Source organism: Asterias amurensis, chromosome 3 (assembly GCF_032118995.1).
Source record: "Asterias amurensis chromosome 3, ASM3211899v1".
Classification (NCBI taxonomy): Eukaryota; Metazoa; Echinodermata; class Asteroidea; order Forcipulatida; family Asteriidae; genus Asterias; species Asterias amurensis.
Window position 1 is genome coordinate 26,192,943 of NC_092650.1, and position 20,540 is coordinate 26,213,482.

Sequence of the window (20,540 nt, forward strand, 5' to 3'; positions counted from 1 at the left end):
ACTACATTGGGTGCGTTCGTTTAATAGCTTCCCTGGGTCGACCCCGGTGTGTGGCGTTTTTTTTTTCCAGGACCAACGTGTGCAGATAATTACCCACATTCGTCCTGGAAAAAAAAAACCGCCACACACCGGGGTCGATCCAGGGAAGCTAAACGAACGCACCCATTGTTTTATATGTGGTGGACCATGGGAAGATGGGAACAGTCGGTTAACAACACCCACAGCACCGCAGCCATGTGAGGTTTAGAGCACCTGAATCAATCTCTGGTGTTTATGATCAGCAAAGTGCGGACTAGTCCTGGTGTTGGCACTTGTATCCTTGGGCAGGGTTCTTTATACTACTTTGTGTTGTCCTTCGGATGGGACATCAAGCCATAAGTCCCACGATGGAGGAAGAGTGGTACCACGTGCGAAGATTGTTAGTGCACGTAAAAGAACCTGGTGTAAACCGTAGTGTATCTGGTTCACATACTGTACATACAGCACCCTTGTTAACAGTTTTCCTTAGGCTTGTGAGTTGCAGTGATTAAGTTCACTTGAGGCATCATTAGTTTCTTTACCAGAAATGTGTAACTGTAAGTCAATAAAAATGAACAACAACGCATTGTACCAAGACTAACCTCTGCGCTGAAGAGCAGCTCTACTTATCTTGTCTTGTTTAATCTAACGGTGTTTCATCAATCTGTCTATGACCAGATATAATAAAAGGAAATTTTCTACTAGTACCAAGTATCTCTTAAAAAGTTGTGGCTGCTCTGAAATAAAACTCATGGTCTATCAATCTGTCTTTGGTAGAAGTTTTCAAACCAAGGTTGCATCCGGCTTGCTCCATTCTTGAGCAAACCTCCACATTCCCACTTTATTCTCTTGCCGTTTGATTTGTGTGCATTTATACTGGAATTTCTTTGTACACGTTATTCAGCTGTTTAAACACTTGCTCGGTTTTTTGCGAGTACAGATGATTTTGGTGAAAGCTTTTACCGTTCTCCCGCGAGTTAAGAAATCAATGTCTGGAGTAATTGAACTGAATGGAATAGTATAGATAGTGAGATGATGGTTATGTAGCAGAGGATGTACAATTCGAAGTCTTTGTGTTATTCAGAGGATGTGCTTTTCTTTTAAATAGAAAGTGGATTTACTTCATGTTTACTGACACCTATAACTCATCAAAAATCTTCAGTGTACAATCAGTCAATCAATCAACAGTGCCTTATTTCATAGAGCACATGAAGTAGCTAATCACAAATCACTATTGCTTACCAGATCAAGATTACAGCCAATATAAATTGCACTGTCTGTGACCGTAGCTTATGTTTGCTTAGCAGAAACAAAATATGTTAAGCAGAATGTTCTGCTTCAGAAGAGATGCAACCAAAGTGGCTAAACACAGTGCAAGAGTCAGTGACAAGCAATGCCGAACAAGTGTGTTTTATGCCCAGCGATTCTGTGGCTGATATAAACTTAAAATTCAACTCGAAATCAAAAAACATCAACCTACTCGAAACTTGGCAAAACTATGGAGGAAGGAGCAAAACCTAAGGCTCTTTTCGCAGAAGTTTCTTTGTATCATCCTAGCAAAGATCCGTGCAATAGATAATGTATGAGAAGGTCTAGATATTCTGTATAGCTGATACATTTAAAAATTCAGCTCAGAAAACTCAATAAACCACAATTCGAAACTTGGCAAAACCTCAGAAGTTTATTTTATCATTCCAAAAATCCCAGCGACCCAATTGCTGCTAGTCCTTGAGTGAAATTCCTCATCTGCAACTACCAGTTCAAAAGTTTATTTTGGGAACGTGCCCGGAGTCAGTTTGTCTAGGTAGGTTCGCTTGATCCTACAGAGAACTTGGAGTGGTTCAACAACTAAAACCAACAGTTTTGGGAAGTGTTGAGTGGAGTAGGCAAGCTGGATGGTTTGTGGGGGCATTTTTCATCTTGTATTTTGTGTGTGGTTTGGGAGCATCCCCTGAGATTCCTTTAGTTGGCGTTGTGGTAATGGATACTGACTAACCAAGATGGGATTTTGTAAACAATGTGGGGATTTATCCCTGAGATTCTGGTCATGTTAATATCACACAATTCCAATCAAATGAATGTCATTCTGAAAGAAAAACCACAGAAGGAGAAATCTTGACAACAAAAATGTTTTTTTTCTTTCATTACTCTCTTGCAACTTCGATGACCAATTGAGTAAAAATTGTCACGCAGGTTTGTTATTTGATGCATGTTGGAATATATACACCAAGTGAGAATAATGGTCTTTGATAATGACAGAAGTAAAACCTCAGAAGGGGAAATATTGGCATCGTCAGTGATATGTTTTTTGTTGTATCCAAACCTTAATGTCAGTCTTCTTCATTCAGGACCAGTGCTTTAGTTGCCATTATTTAGCATGTATGCCTATGTAGTTCTGTTCAACATATTTCTTGATTTTGTTTTCTTTTTACTATAATCTTATTTGCAATTAAATGTATATGTATTGTTGTTGTTATTGATGAAATGGCCGAATAAATAATAATAATAGTAATAACAATATGCGAATATAGTGGTTTCTTAATCAGTTGAGCGAGAGCATGTCTTTAGCCGACGCCTTAACGGGGAACTCTGATGGTCGTCTTCCACGCTTCCCGGGTTCTTAATACTTTTTAATTTATCATCTTGAGAATATTCCTTAATTTGTAATTTTGATTCAATTCCCTTTATTTCTTCGCTACTAACCCTCTTGTCTAAACAGAATACATCACATTGTATCATGCAGCATTACTAAACATTCCCATTTCCTGTCCCTCTTTGTATTTCACTTTCATCTCTTTCTAATAGTTATTTTTTCTTCTTGTACAATCCTTGTGTTTACAATATTTCCTTGGGATAACCTTGAGAGAAAGGTTCAATCATAGTATCAAGCGATCCACAGGGACTGAGTAGAAAACAAGCCCATCCATAAAGATGCTCTTGAGGTCTTACACAGCCAAAGAAAAAGGAGACTGGTAGTACAAGAGAACAGCCAAGGGACTTACATCTGCTGAAGACATTAACTTCACATTTGTTACATCCATAACAATGTCAGTCAGACTTACTGATTCCATGCTTGACAAATGGATTACCCAGACAATAAATCTTTCCATATTTTTTTCAAGCAGATTTTTGATGTGGGGTTTAACCAAAATTATTAATTAAAGGGGAGGGATATTTTGTGTTCTTCATTCAATGAAATAAGTAATTAAAAACCACTTATTTCAATCAAACATAATCTCAACTTTTTTGAGACGAAGTTTATTCCTACTTATTGCCTCAAGGCTATGTTCACAGTTACTGTACGAAAGTTTGTTTAGGCCTAATGCAATATAAACTGAATCTAGTTGTAGTCTGTGTATTCCACAGCCTCAAGCAATCGACAAGGTGTGGTCTCCACTTCTCAAAATCAAAGCAATCTATCACAGAGATCGTCTCAGATCCTGTACATCAGAATCAACGAAAGTCTACTCCAGTCTCCTTCATAGCCACACATAAGCTCACCCTAGAGGTAGATCTATTTGTACCCAGCAGAGCTTGCAGAGAATTAGGACTGTGGGGCGCTGTCTTTGTTTTTTAAGACACTGGACACTACTGGTAATTGTCAAAGACCAGTCTTTTGACTCAACAAATGCATAACAAAAAACTGTCAAATTTTGAACTCAATCGGTCCTCGATTGCTAGATAATGATGAAAAAAAAAAATTGTCACACGAGTCTGTATGCTTGCAGATGCTTTTCAAGGCGTCAAAATCTAATTTTGGGGTCTCGGAATCAAATTCGTGCAAAATTACTTCTTTCTCGAAAACTACGTTACTTCAGAGTGAGCCGTTTCTCGCAATGTTTGATAGTATTAACAGCTCCCCATTACTCGTTACAAAGTAAGGTTTTTTGATCATAATTATTATTGAGTAGTTACTAATAGTGTCCACTGCCCTTTTTTTTTTTTACATGTTTTTTTTACCACGGTTTGTTAAATTTCAGATGTAAACCATAGAAAGTCCAGTCATTTTGTTGTGGTTTACATAGCATGGAAATATAATCAAAACTTTATAAATTATGGTTTATAAACCATGAACTTTTTTTCAAGCACCTTCAAGACATGGTTTATAAACCAACAATTTTCGGCAGCTTCAAAACATGGCGTTTTGTACACTCGAGGGGGAAATGGTACCCGAGGCGCAGTCGAGGGTGCCATTTTCCCTCAAGGGTGTACAAAACCCATGGACCCCAGTCACAACGTGCAACAATTGTTTTGTTATACCTTTGTATAATTGTTATTCCTCTTCTCGAAGTTCTGTTGTCATCTTCGAACATTATTACGACGGACTATTCATTGTTTAATTAACAGACGAACAAGAAACAATTCCCTCGTACCCGCGGTTGTTTCGTACGCAGCGCGACATCGACCAACGCTGGGAACGATCAAGGTGATGTACACCGGTGTACATCACTTTTCATGTTACCCGGCCCATCGAGCCATGTAACATGCGTTTTTGTAGCGCGTCACATGATTGGTTCTCGACCAATCAAACTTCACAGTTTGTTACTGAGGTATAACAAACATGTTTGAAACATGGTTTGACACCACCTCCATGGTGACAGTGACACTAAACTCCAACCAAGGCGGTACAGTTACTACCTCCGTGCTTCCAAATTTCCAGTGTCAGTGTTTAAGATCAGAAACCAGTGCCCTCTCCAATCTAAAATTACCAGAGATAGATCAACTGTCTGGTCCTCACTGTACCTCAAGGAGTGCTATGGGTGGGCCTGGTGGTGGTCCAAGCCATTGACAAGATGATGGTTAACTTGATAAAGGATTTATCTGTCATCAGATATCCCTGCAGCCAATGTAGTTTGGATTTCCCGTTGATCTTTGATTTATTTTAGTGGGTGAGTGTTTCAGAAGGAAGTTCTCCAAGAAGGGCGGTCTCTGTCACCACAGAGCATCTTCTTTGCCTATTTGTTATCAATCTCAGTCTTATATTGTTTTCATAAGGCGCTACACAAATACTTTACTATCACATGACGCCACCTTAGAAAAACACCTTGCAGGGACATGCAAGGGTTGAAGCCATTGGACACTTTCGGTAAACAGTATTGTCCAAGGCCCACACTTCGTGTATCACAACTTCTATAAAAAAAAAAAACCTGTGAAAATTTAGGCTCAATCGGTTATCGGAGTGGGGAGAAAATAACGGGAAAACCCACCCTTGTTTCCGCACGTTTCGCCGTTTTATGACATGTGTTTAAAATAAATCCGCAATTCTCGATATCGAGAATTGATATTGTTTTCTCAAAAAGTAAAGCATTTCATGGAATAATAATATTTCAAGAGAAGTCTTTCACCAATACCTACTGTAAACCCTGTAAGTTATTTGTAAATCTGTGAACTTTTGATTTGTTTTCTGTACCGAAAGTGTCAAATGGCTTTAAGTCTAGATAGACCCATCTGAGTCGCTTGTTTTTTTTCCCACGCAAGGCCCGAAAAACGATACAGCGCTTCTCACAATTGGTAAAATGGTAGAATTAAAACAATACTATATGAGCCGCTATAGCTGTGTTACTGTTCCGAAAGATCGAAGTTTTGTTATCCGACTAATAGACATTGTATATTCTGTCCACATCCAAGTACATGTACATGCCTAGTTAAAGCGCATGAAAATATAGGCCTATGTAGAAACAGAGAGATGGGTTTGTACATTTCTTCTATTTTTAATACACTTCAAAATAATTATTATCTTAAAGTTTACTCGCTTGACATCACCCAGAGTCAGCCATCTTTAAAGACGGTGGAAACTACTGGTAATTACTCAAAATAATGATTAGCACAAAACCTTACTTTGTAACGAGTTATGGGGAGAGGTTGGGGGTACAAACCATTGTTAGAAACGGCTCCCTCTGAAGTGGAGTAGTTTTCGAGAAAGAAGTAATTTTCCACGAATTTGATTTCGAGACCTCAAGTTTAGAAATTTGAGGTCTCGAAACCAAGCATCTGAAAGCACACAACTTCGTGTGGCAAGGGTGATTTTTTCTTTCGTAGTTAGTTATCTCACAACTCCGACCACCAATCGAGCTCAAATTTTCATAGGTTTGTTATTTTATGCATATGTTGAGATACACCAAGTGAGAAGACAGGTCTTTGACAATTACCAAGAGTGTCCACTGGCTTTAATGGCAACACAGTTTGTTTAGTGCTGCACGCAAGAGTGTCATGGGCGTTGAACTACCTGGCTTTATGGCAAAGTACACTCCCGATGCTGCTCAGAGCCAAAGCTGTCCATAAGAATGGCATGTATTGGGGGCGGTGCAACATTCTTTCGTGACATTAGGCTTGGGTTGTTTTACAGACTGGGTCACAAAAACCCAAAGGGTTAAGACATTTTGTTTCACTTCCCCTCAGATGTGGTATGTAAGAACCGAGAAGTAAACAAGTACACTGCACTTTAGCAAACTTAATGATGATGCAAGTATAAGTCATCTGTTCATTTCCCCTGAGATAACGAATCCAGCTCAAGCCCGATTGCTGTATATCATAATATTGACCGACAATTCCAGTCTTTGTCTACACATTATCTTTGATGACATTAATTAAAGCTAATGGTTTATACACAAACCTGTACTCTGTGTGTTGATAGGGTACAGCTAAATCTCCGCCCCCGTGCGTAAAACAAAAACAACTACCCGAATTTCCGGATTATGACCGGCGAAAGTAAAGCGCTTAAAAGATTTTCTTGGAGTGGCTAATCTTTGCAAAGCAGCAGTGAAATTACGTTGTCTTGGCACCATTTGTGTGTATCACATGAATACACGGGTATAATCGTTGTTGTGTTAAGGGTTGATTAATCGTTATTAGAGGCCTTCAGCCTCGCTCAGAGATTATACGGTGTTTTTATTCAAGAGAAAGTGCCTCAGTTATTGTCTTTTCGAAGAGTAGAATCATTCCTAGCCTCTATTTATTTATTTATTTATTTATTTATTTAGTTATTCTTTCAGGCTTTAAACACATCAAAAACATACAGCAACACTTAAAAACACTTGGGAAACAATGAGAGACATTAAAAAAAAAAAAAAAAAAAAAAAAAAAAAACAGAAGCCTATAGGGATTGCCCAAAAGCGAGCCAAATCAATATCCAATGGGACAATCTCTTTAGGTAAATTAATAAGAAATAAAATAAGCAATCAAAACATTTGGCAATAGGAGGGAATTTAAAAATTATAAAGAATTGCATAGAAACACATCAATTTGATTGCTCCATGTGTAAACACACTACAAATTGAACATCATACCTCAATAATTACATGTGAAAACTAACTGTGAATATATTTTCATAGTAGCCTGCATGTAGTTGCCTGAATATTACGTCTAATAAGCTCTAAGATTTCCATTCAAAATATTTTTGAAATTTACCGTGGTTCATACGTTATCCTTTCAAATCCGCCCAGCTTGATCCATTATCCCAAGCACATGTTTATTATTGTGCTGACATTCATTTATTTCAAATGGAATTCCATTCCCTAATACATCACAGGCAGGTAGCATAACAAAATGTTGTCCATTTCACAAAATGAAATAACGCGCAATTTCCGGCCAGCAAAAAAAGAAGAAGATGTAAACACCTAAACAACGCAAAAATAAATTCCACCGATTTCATTTTTATGCCTGATAAAAAAAAAATAAAAAAAAACCGGTGCTTAACTTCCAGGGAAGGTGGATTTATAGTCACGTCAGCTGTATCAAGGAGAAACCATTCCGGTCTATTTGGGCTGCTAAATATGAGTTATAGGTTTTTGATTTATCAATGATTTATCTTAACATCTGTGCAAGTGTTGGCTGTGGCCAGAAGGTGTACATTAGTTGAAATTGTTGTATAACTCCTGGTGTCCTTGTAAACAACCACAATTGACGATAAATCGCAGATAATTTATAGAGGCAGGGACTAGTTTCTGATGGGATTATTTTTCAGCACTTCATGGCAAGGTCTCACCAACGATTTGAAGGAAAACGACAGAGATTTCTATATTTTGTTTTCCCATATGGTCTCCCGATGGACTCTGAAACCTGTTTAGGCAATAAACTGAACAATTTGTGAGGTGACATGAAGTGTCGAGCCAGCGACGGTCAAGTCCATTTAGAAGAAGAATTTGTAATCTTGGGAATTTTTCTTTAAATGTTTATTTGCGTAATGTATTTTAAGATCGCCATTTCTATCAAAACTCAAACATTTTGATAAATACCTCTGTCATTTTACAGGTAGAATCTGTAATCACGAGCAACTTTGACAGGAAACTTGGAGGTAGCCAACTATGGTGCATGCACCAAAACCACTTTGGTACTTAAAGGCAGTGGACACTATTGGTAATTACTCAAAATAATTATTAGCATAATACCTTACTTGGTGACGAGTAATAGGGAGAGGTTGATGGTATAAAACATTGTGAGAAACGGCTCCCTCTGGAGCGGCATAGTTTTCGAGAAAGAAGTAATTTTCCACGAATTTTATTTCGAGACCTCAGATTTAGAATTTGAGGGTTCGAAATCAACCATCTAAACGCACAACTTCATGTGACAAGGTTTTTTTTCTTTCATTAATATCTCGCAACTTCGACGACCAATTGAGCTCAAATTTCCACAGGTTTGTAGGATTTGAAACTTTCACAGGTTTGTTATTTTATACATATGTTGAGATACACCAAGTGAGAAGATTGGTCTTTGAAAATATACCAATAGTGCCCAGTGTCTTTAAGTTAAGTAATTGTTCAATGTCTTACAATTCAGAAGAAAATTATGTCAACATTCAAAACTAAATGGGTTATCTTTTTGCCTGGTTACTGTTGACACGTAAACTGTATCGTGTGGACATGGGCCATTATCATCAATTTAGCGTTTGTCAGGAGTCAGTCATCTCGTCCCCCCCCCCCCAAATACAGTGTCAGATTTAGCGGCTATAGCAGTGGCTGGATAGCCATGTCAATATGCGTTGAAGTATAGGACACCCTTAGCAACGCCCTTAGCAACAGACGCAGCCAGAGCCTCCTATTCGGACACAATCAATGAGCGACCAAACCGATCTTTTTGTGCAATGCGAAACAGTATTCATTTATTCATTTCATTTTAAGCACAATCGGTATCAGACGGAGAAAATGGCATCATTGCAATTATTCACTTTTTTTCCTGATGTGAAAATAGAGTATACTCGAAACATTGATTGATTGAAATCATTTGGTGGATTTTTACGGAAAGCCAGGGTGTTGTTATTGGAAAAATATGCAAAACAACATTTTAAAGCTACACCCAATGTCTGGATTTTGTAAAAGAAACATTGGCTGGAAGCATCCGTTGGATCCGTTTAAAGGGTCTATGTACTTTTTTTTAGAATGAATAACACAATGTCTACAGATTTACACTAAACTTACACAGTTTGAAGATAATGATAGTATAAAGCTTCCCTGAAAATATTACTTGCTGAGGTGCTGTAATTTTTGAGAAATGAGTAAAACAATGTCATGGAAATAATTTTCGTGTCACTGATCACGAGACGAAAATTTTTTTAGCTTTTAAAAACGTATTTTCATGACATTGTTTTACTTATTTTTAAAAAACTACAGCACCTCAGCAACTAATATTTTAAGGTACACTTTCTACTATCACTATCTTGAAACTGTATAAGTTTAATGTTAATCTGTGGACATTGTGTTTTGTGTTAGAACAAGTACCCAAATCCTTTAAAGTCATTGGACACTTTCGGTAAACATTTTTTTTGGCTTTTATTTAATAACGTATTTTCATGATATTGTCCAAAGGCTCACACTTCGTGTATCACAACTTATACATAAAATAACAAACCTGTGAAAATTTAGGCTCAATCGATCATCGGAGTCGGGAGAAAATACCGGGAAAACCCTCCCTTGTTTCCGCACGTTTCGCCGTGTCATGACATGTGTTTAAAATAAATCCGTAATTCTCGCTATCGAGAATTGATAATTGTTTTAATGTTTTCTCAAAAAGTAAAGCATTTCATGGAATCATATTTCAAGAGAAGTCTTTCACCATTAGTTATTTGTAAATCTGTGATTTTTTTTTCTGTTCCGAAAGTGTATAATGGCTTAAACAACTAGATACATCTCCGTACAAGTCACTGTAGTTTCCCCTCCCCCCCCCCCCGTGTCCAGCCACCCAGACAAGTCCTTCCTGTTTGAAAAACAAGTGCTGCCCCCTTCCCCTGGTACCCACTTCCCCTGACGCAGTCTGTTTGAGAAATAAATAACCCATAAATTACTTTACGAGTGACAACCTGTAATTGTCCATTCCTTTTTTTGTCACCACCACTCAGGGATACCTCCTGTTAATGTCACGGCGTCCTGACCCAGATATGAACCTTGGGTCAATCTGCTGCATCATGGGAGAAAACTCAAACAATGTGGTTTTCCCGAGAATCACCTTTTGGAAATAGTTGTAAACTTTAAAGACTCTGGACACTATTGGTAATTGTCAAAGACTAGTCTTCACAGTTGATGTATCTCAACAATTTGAGCTCAATCGGTCGTTGAAGTTGCGAGATAATAATGAAACTGAAAGAAAAAACACCCCGTCCACACAAAGTTGTGTGCTTTCAGATGCTTGATTTCTAGATCTCAAATTCTTAACTTGAGGCATAGAAATCAAATTCGTGGAAAATTACTTGTTTTTTCTCGAAAACTACATTACTTCAGAGGGAGCCGTTTCTCACAATGTTTTATACTATCGACCTCTCCTCATTACTCATTACCAAGATAGGTTTTATGCTAATAATTATGTTGAGTAATTACCAATAGTGTCTTTAATTTCGAGAGTTCGAAGTTTCCCCGAAGGAAATGATTACATGACACATCTTAAGCTGGCCCAATTTCATAAAGTTGTGTTAAGCAGCAAGTAGTTGTTGCTTAGCAATTTTTAACAAACACATGAGTGGGGCACAAAGCTGCAACGTAAACCTTGTAATTTGAGCTGGGAACTGGTTTCCGTTTAGCAAAACTTAGCAAGTTATTGTAATGCTTAGGCCTACATGCTTATAATTAATTTATGAAATTATGAAAAACCCAATCCACAAAAGGCCCCGGTCTAAGCCGGGGTTTGAACCGGGGTCAAAGAGGTGGAAAGCAGAGAAAGAAAAACCACGAGCCAACCTGGGCCCAATTTCATGGCTCTGCTCACCGTAAGCACAGAATCGGCGCTTACGGAAGCAGGGAATTATGTGCTTACGGCAAGCGTATTTCATGGGTTAGCGGCGAATTTGGGCTTCTGCGCGTGCGTACTTCCCGTTACCAGGCATTCTACGCTTACAAGGCTAGCGCAGAACTTCGGCGCTTGCACGTAAGCGGGGAATCGCAATCATAAGCGCAGAATTCGGCGGTAAGCTAGAACCATGAAATTGGGCTCTGGTCCCAATCCCACAAACTAATCTTTAGTGTAAATCAGAGGCTATGATATAATTAATACTCTTTAAAAACACCAATAATTTATCCATTAACAAAAAAACTACAGCGGGATTTCATGCAATTAATGGGCTCTGTTCATAGTCAAGCAATCTTTACCAGAAAAACCCAGGATTCATAACTGCTATTTTGCTATTGAGGGAACACATCAACGTATATGTAGATGATGGTGGCTGAGTTCAAAAAGGGCTTATGATCGGTATAGACCTGTGGTCCACACTGTCACCATGTAGGTCATGTTCCCTGTTTCCAATAACAGTATGCTAACATTCATTGTGCAAACATGGCACCAGACTAATATTTCATCCAGCCTCAGTTCGGTTACAATGAGTTGGAATGGAGTAAAATCAAGATGACCGCACCATCATAAAGGTCTATAAAGACAACCTGAACAAAAGTCTCACTCTCCCCTAAACGGATGAAAGTCATTACTATTGATTGGCTGAACGACGGGCGACAATACCACTTCACCCCACTCACGATCCAAATGAATTTAATATACCATCAGACCATCGTGAACAATCAGTCGACCTTTAAGAGACGTTATGAGCAGTGGATCCATAGCTTTGATTAACCTTGATTGATATTTTAATTCCCGGGACCGCGATGCACTTGGCATGTAAAAACACACATTTTGGAAAAACTGGTTGGGATATGCCTTCGCCTGTAATTGAACACGTAAACAGTCAGCCAATTTGTGGTTTTGTGTGTTTATCACTCTATAATGGTGGGTGGGGGCTGTACAACTAATGTCATCACAGGGCTCCGTAAATTATAAGATAATTTACATTTCTTTACCTTTCTGTATTATGCGAATAAGAGTGTGTTTTATTTATTTTTTTGCTTTTTTGTTTGGGGGGGGGGGGGGCTGAGCAGTTCGGTGACTATTCTTGGGTGAGAACTGGGCACACATTTGTAGAGTAGCTTTAGCAGAAATTATAAAAAATCACTGCTTGGCAACAATGAACAGAATACAAATCGACGCATGACATGGTATCAATTTGGCTGGTGACCTTATTCTGGTAAACACAATTTGGGTTTGCTTAGTTGCCTTTTCTGCGTCTATAAGCTTTATGAAATTTGACCTTTGGTCCAATGTGTATGGCTTTGCTTATAATCGAAGCCTCGAAAGCAGTGAATTCTGCCATAAATCCATTTTGCCTTATTATCGGATCATTATCTTGATTTTGCGTCTTGGTTTTGAAATTGGAGGTCTTACGCATCAATACAATAAATTATTTCATCAAATCATTATTGGACACAATTATTCCCTTAAGTTCTCTCTTTAAGATTGTATACCCATTTATCTGCAGTAGCTATGATCAGTTTCTCTCTAATTCATGTTAAGTGTCAAGAAGTACATCCCCACATCCTGATGGCTGATCCTAAACTATCATCGACTCAATCTCTCTTTGCTTTCCTTCTCACAACACATTAAATCTCACCCAATTAGCTAAATTGACAATTCTCCACATGACCTCCAATATAATTTACTAGATAATTACAATTCCACATATCTGACAAAACAATTCTATATCACTCCCATCCCTTAAACCTCTTCTGACACTAACTATAGTCTTCCATGGATTAAACGATGGGGATACTCAATTTAGCATCTTGATATTTATTGGAATTGAAGACCTATAAATCGCTGGCTTCCCCCTCCAGGGGGAGATGCCTAGATCAATGCTAATTGAAAGTCGAATTAAATGACTACCCCTTCATGTTTAAGAGGTTGTGCTGCTGCAGCATCAAAAGCCAACGTACTTTCTCCTCCCCTCGTCCTTTTCTTAGTCCAGTCAGTGTGTAATGATAAGGATCATAGGATGTTACGCGTCAACACACTGCATCTAACAATTACGCACAATACTTTGAAAAGTAGTGCCTGTTTTAATAGCGGGGACCTCATTTAGAAGGAAATGACTCCTCACCGATTTATTCAAGAAAAGAACTAAGAAGGGAGCAGAATTGAGAATCATTGGATGTGATAGCTATTGAAAGGAAATAGGCACGGCACTCCGCCATGTTCAATTGAGTGTAAATGCACTTTTAAGATTTAATTAAAGAGGTTGTCAATGAAACATTTTGATAATAGGGTATAAGGGGGTATTTTTGTTGTTTGGCTAATAATTGAACTAGAAGGAGGTAGTGGAGTCGGGGATGGAACATGAAATTGGATAGGCCGTGGAGACATCAATCTTGGGGTGTCTGAGATCACGGAGGACTATTTTTTTTCCCTCCATGAGATCTTCAGCATCATCTGATCAATGATTAGATGACTGATTATTAGTTGTTCTTTGTGGTTTTTTTTTCTTTTGTTGTGTGTGAGATGCTTCTTTCATGTCACCTTTTAATGAAGTACACGTTTTGAGAAGCATGATCAAGTACTTTCTGGGGGGGGGGGGGGGTTCCTGACCATTTTGCAATCATAAGGTGCTCGATTTGCGGCACACACACTCCAAAACTACCGGGTCACAATGTTGTTTTGGGTCCCATGGGGGCCTAGCTCATTACTTTGTCTGTATAGCATGGAATCTGTGTCAAAATTGCCCTTAGATAGGTTAAATTGAATCCAACATAAATTCAAATTAATTTTCAACCAGTTTTTTTGCAGGAAACCTTTGAGGATGTTTATGTTTTATTTATGTATTTACATATTAAAACCTGGGGGGGGCGAGGGTAAAGACATACTTTTGGGGCTGTTTGACGTTTTATCATAATTTTGTCATACCAGTAGGTGCTTTTTGTAAAGCTTATTTTGGGGCTGGTTATACGCCACTGTGCACATAGTATTGGGCATTGATGCCAAATCTTATCATAGTTCGTGTGAAGTCAAAGACTGAACCGCCCTTCTCCTCAATTTCAACCGCCCTTCTCTCATCCGAGGATGGTGGCTCATTGATTTTGTTTAGTCCCCTAGGGAAGTCTTTTAGTCAATGGATGCTGGATGTAGAAACAGGCATGTGTTTGTACACTGCGTTATCTTTCAATACTATACATGTGTTTGAGTAGTGTTTTAGCAGGCAATGCATGCACGGTCATGGCCGTTTACCCATCAGCAGAAGCAAAGCCAGCAAACACTTAACTCAATCCCGTCTCATCTATGTCCACATCCATGTCTACAATTATTCCAACCTCTTAATGAAAATCCAGAAGCAAATTGGCTACATGAGCCTCAGCAGTTGCATTGATTGGTGTGTTTTGGGCACTGGAGCAACAATTAGGACTGGCTTTGATTGGGCGGCCAGACTTTATTGCCAGATCGATTTAAAAGCTTTCCATTTTTGTTAGATGCCGCGGCTTGGGGTTAAACATCGTCGAGGGTTTGTGGAGAGAGAGGGAGAGAGAGCGCTAATCAAAATGTGGTGTCGTGTGAAGAAATGGGGACTAAGAGAAGACAAACACAACCCAGGCTATTAATTCATCAGAGTCAACTCAAGCGGGCGATGGAGCCATTTTTACACACTCCTTCCATGTCAAGTACAATAGAAAAACCTTCGCGATTAACACAATATCAAATTATTGTTGCTCTAATATTAAGTGGTGCGGTTTAGCACGGCAAGGTTGTCGTGGGTGACATTGAACTAGATGGCAACATCAATGGTTTTGAATTGGAAGATAATTCAAAGCTAAGGAAAACTGTCAGATTAATTGCTAGCTAAATAACCACCGAGGGGGCTGTCAATTAACAATTTTTATGACAAAGGATGGTTTCATTACCATCGCTGACAGATATTGTATAATTTGCATCAAACAGGAAGACGTGTCCGTGAGTTGACACTAATGAAGAAGCTATTGAAAACTTGCTGAAAATTCGTCAACAACATGTTAAAATATGATATATTTTTGAAATCATGTTTTTTTGGACAACGATATTACTTATATTATGGGTAATTAGGTTATTTATCGTTTTATTAATTGCTTTATATTGGGAGGGTTATCAGTGAAACCATATTTTAGTCAAACGTGTCAATTAATTAATCACTGTCTAAGTTATGCGTTCGTGTGCATTATGAGATTAATAATAATAATAATAACGAAAACTTATATAGCGCCAAAGTCCGCCGTAAAAGACACTCAGGGCGCTTCACAGAGAAACAATTTAATAAGCAATTAAAGGCTAAAAAACACTTATCAAGTAATTAATCACTAATAAACATTGGTAGTTTTAAAGACCAGTCTTCACACTTGGTGTGCGTCAACAAATGCATAGAATAACAAACCTGTGAAAATTTGAGCTCAATTGGTCGTCGAAGTTGCGAGATAATAATGAAAGAAAAAACATCATTGTCACACGAAGTTGTGTGCTTTCAGATACTTGATTTTGAAACCTCAAATTCTCAATCTCAGGTTTCAAAATAAAATTCCTGGTAAATAACTTCTTTCTCGAAAACTACGTTACTCCAGGGAGAGCCGTTTCTCACAATGCTTTATCCTATTAACCTATCCACATTACTCGTTACCAAGTAATGTTCTATGCAAAACAATATTTTGAGTAATTACCAATAGTGTCCACTGCCTTTAAAGGGTATAAAATATGTATTTTTTCCTAAAAAAAATACAATGTCCACATATTTACATTAAACTAACACGGTTTGAAGATTATGATAGTAGAAAGCTTCCCTCTTAAAATTTTACTAACTGAGGTGCTGTAGTTTTTGAGAAATGAGTAAAACTAATAATTTTTGTCTCAGTTTTAGCATGTAAAAAAACAACGTATTAACCAGTTATGCTATGGTTTTGGTATAATATCATAACTGGTTTAGGGGATTTTACATGCTAAAATAATTTTGGTCTCATGAGACCAAAATGATTTTGTGACTTGTTTTACTCAATTCTCAAGAAGTACATAACCTTAGTAAATAATATTTGAATGGATCCTTTCCACTATCATTATCTTCAAACCCTGTAAGTTTAATGTAAATCTGTGGACATTTTCAAAAAGTACCCGAAGGTTAGGCACATTCCACTTATAGCTCAAAACGTGATGCAGTTCAAGCATGGAGGAGTTAGGCATTTCTGGTACACACAACACAGTGCCATAGCGTGGTCCTTGTCTCTGCTGCATCATCAAGAGTGAATAGTGGCTACTACTTGTATCAGTCATAGACAGGCTGAGAAGAATCAGCGATCTGATCATAGACTTGAACTCAAGTCTCCGTAATTCCACGAGCAACATGCATGGGCAATATATTGAGGGAATTATGACAATCAGTGAATTGATATCAAGTCTATGGGTCTGATACTATCACTATCAGATCCATGGTGATAATGACCAATCTGTCTTATAAGATATTATCAAGACCTTTGGGATTTTAGCATCTAAAGCATGGAGGTCACTAATTAATGTTGACCTTGATCAGAGCTTTGACCCCGCCTGACCTAAATGGCCATTCTGATAAAGAAAGTCAGTGCTGATGAGTTGGGCACATATCCTTATTGCTAGTCACCGTGGTCAAGTGGTTAGACTGCAGGACTTGCAATCGCAAGGTTCTGGGTTCGAATCCCCAGCTAACCGCTGATTTCACAGTGACTGAAATAAATATTGACGTCTATTTACTGAATCATAATTTCTTGATTTGTGTAATTCATAACCATAGACGTTAAACTAATGTTTGTATGAGAGATTGGTTGTTGCCCCAGCTTGGTGTTTACATCCTCTTGTGGGAGTTTGCCGAGTTCCCTTGATGGGAAGATCATCTTTAGATCAACGTGTACGGCGCTCCACCAACCGATCTACCTATAGCCCTTATGTTGGCGGTTTCCCTATACTTGTCAATATCTTCTTAACGACAGGATTGTATTCATTACCATTTAGTGTCTGTTGTTATCCACTTAATTAGTTAATCGTCTGGTAATCAATTATCGAGAAGACTGTTTCTTCTGAATTGTACTTGCATATTCTTAGATATAGGTTATCTCACTGCTGGGACTAAGGTAATGTGTTAGCACAATGTTAAAGGCACACAGGACACAGTGGGAAATACTCTCAATAGTTGTTAGCGTAGAAACGTTATGCGAGCAATGGAGAGCTGGGCCCAATTTCATGGCTCTGCTTACCGCCGAATTCTGCGCTTACGATCACGATTCCCCGCTCACGTGCAAGCGCCGAATTTCTGCGCTAGCCTTGTAAGCGTAGAATGCCTATAGGCAACGTGGAGAACGCACGCGCAGAAGCCCAAATTCGCCGCTAACCCGTGAAATACGCTTGCCGTAAGCACAGATGTCCCTGCTTACGGTAAGCAGAGCCATGAAATTGGGCCCTGTTGATAACACATTATGGGAAACGGCTCCCTCTGAAACGTAGCTTTTGAGAAAGCGGTAATACCTCGCTCAAATATTAAAAGACTTCAGGCCTGAAGCGTTTTGTTCTGAGGAGAGCACACACTTCTTCAACAATTGTTTTCTTCTTTCATTACTCTCTTGTATCTTCGATGACCAACAGAGTCCGCATTTCCATAGACTTGTTATTTTATGTTTTATAATAGGATACACCAAGTAAGAATACTGGTCTTTGACAATTATACCAAAGGTGGCCAATGCATTTAAAGGCAGTGGACACTATTGGTAATTACTCAAGACAATTATTAGCATAAAACCTCACTTGGTAACGATTAATGGGGAGAAACGGCTCCCTCTGAAGTGCCATTGTTTTCGAGAAAGAAGTAATTTTCCACGAATTTGATTTCGAGACCTCAGATTTAGAACTTATTGTCTCGAAATCAACCATCTAAATGCACACAACTTCGTGTGACAAGGGCGTTTTTTTTTCTTCTTTCATTATTATCTCGCAAGTTCGATGACCGATTCAGCTCAAATTTTCACAGGTTTGTTATTTTATGCATATGTTGAGATACATCAACTGTGAAGGCTAGTCTTTGACAATTACCAATAGTGTCCACTGCCTTTAAGTACATCACAGCTTCAATAGTCTTCTGCAGAAACTCTTCAGCACATTGATTAACACACGGAAACAGAGCTGACAGCTAAAATGGAAACACTGTCCACTAGATCGCCTTATTCTCAGTGATTTCACTTCCTTGGACATAAGCTTTTAAGCCAGCCAATTAAACAAAACTAAGTTGACTCATGGTACAAATGATGGTCAAGTGTGTCATGTTTGTGTTGTGTTGTGTATACACGAGTAGTTATAAAAAGAATACAGGTGCGCCCGCAAATCTGTGAAGTGAAAGTTAGGGCTCGCAACATGAACTTAACCAGGTCATCACACCAAACACATCCACTCCCTGAACTGCACTTCTGAAGGTACCCCTTGGAATGACCTCCTTCCCAACCAAAAACTCCGTTACTTCAGATCGTAGCCGGTTCTCACAATGTTTTATACTATTAACATCTCTCCATTGTTGGTTGAGTCGTTACCAAGTTAGTTTTGATGCGAACAATAATTTTGAGTAATTATTATACTGTCCAGTGACTTTAAACAACCATTGTCTTAAGAACGCACTCAATATACGGGTTTTGACTTGAAGTAACCCCAAAGACTTCGTATCAACACAAAACAGAAACTTCCTACTTTGGTTCCCTAGTGAGTCTCAATTCCGAACAGTTGGCAAACCGGTGGGTGGTGCTGTCTTTCGAGAAAAAAAAAATGGTTACCAAATCCTACTTGGAACCAATCAAACAAAAATTCAAAATTTACTTAGCAATCTTGACAACTAATTGTAACGAAAAAATAAACGGAGGTGTCAGCTCACAGATGGCTTCTGGACTTGAAAGAGCAAGGGTGGAGAGCAGTGAAAAGACGGCAGGGGTTTTGGTAATGAGTACATGAAACCACTACGGGGTCCCCTGGTAGGTTTTTGGACCGATCCCCCAATTAACACATTTTGTTGGGGAATTCAAACCCAGAAGGCGGGCCTGGCCTGCCGGCACTGACCTCAGCGGGGACGCTCTCCGGACAAGCTGGAGTGAACCACCCAATTTAGCGGTATAAATTATGTTAGGAATTGCTATGGAATCTGTCCTTTTAGTTGAAAATATATCCTGCAGCCTCAATGAGTGTGATTGTTTATAGTACGTGTCACATTATCTACCCACAAGACAATGTCATTTTTTTGTGATGGGGCCGCCCATCAAGTTTAAACAACGCTCCAAAAAAAGTTATGTTTTTACAACAACTTTTTTTAAGTTCCTGAGTTTTTGTTTGTAATATATACTAGGACAGGCAACCAGTTGATCAACAGAACTGTCTGGCAAGGTCACGTGGGGTCAGCGGGTATTACAATATTGGTCAGCATGACACCGTGGTATCAGTGTCACTTACCCCAGGGGGGACACCAGTTTCGCAAGGAGTGGAAAAACCTCTTCTCTGTCTTGCCAGACAAGATGGTGTCTGTCACAAGGAGTATAGACTTGTGGACAAGTCGTTGATAGTCTGTCGCGGTGATAGTCGAGTCGTAATGATTCTAGTCTCCGCGATCGAATACTGCTCTCGCGATCACTGCTCTAGCCACGAAACTGCTGGCTGCCGGGCGGGGAGACTGTACAGCGCGTGAGCGGTATAGGGGGGCCATAAGTCTCGCGAGAACACCGCCAATGTCGCTGGAATCGCGGAGAGAGTCCGAACGCTATCGCCAGGACAGACGTTTAACGACTAGTCCGCAAGTCTACAAGGAGCAAGGAGGAGACAGTCAACTCTTGTTCAAGACGTTCAAGACAAGACGCATCTGTCGGGTCAGGCCTCTCTCTCTGACTGGTTTCATGAATGCAATCGAGTGGTGCTGAGTTTCAGAGGCTGTTGTTATCCAACATCGACAAGTCTCAGTTGGAAACATTATTGACTTCCTCATCATCTACTTTTGCTCTTCCACAAGTGAAACAGCCACCCCTAGAGTTCAACACTCATCAAGTCAAAGTTTACATTTTAAGACTAGAAAGTTTTGCTGTAGGGTAATGATGTTTTTTTATAATGTTATTATTACATGGATGTATAGATATTTTTACACGAGTGTTTATCATTCCATCTCAATCAAATAAGTATCACAATATTTTAAATGTTTTTTAGACTTGTGCAACTCATGAAATTCGGGC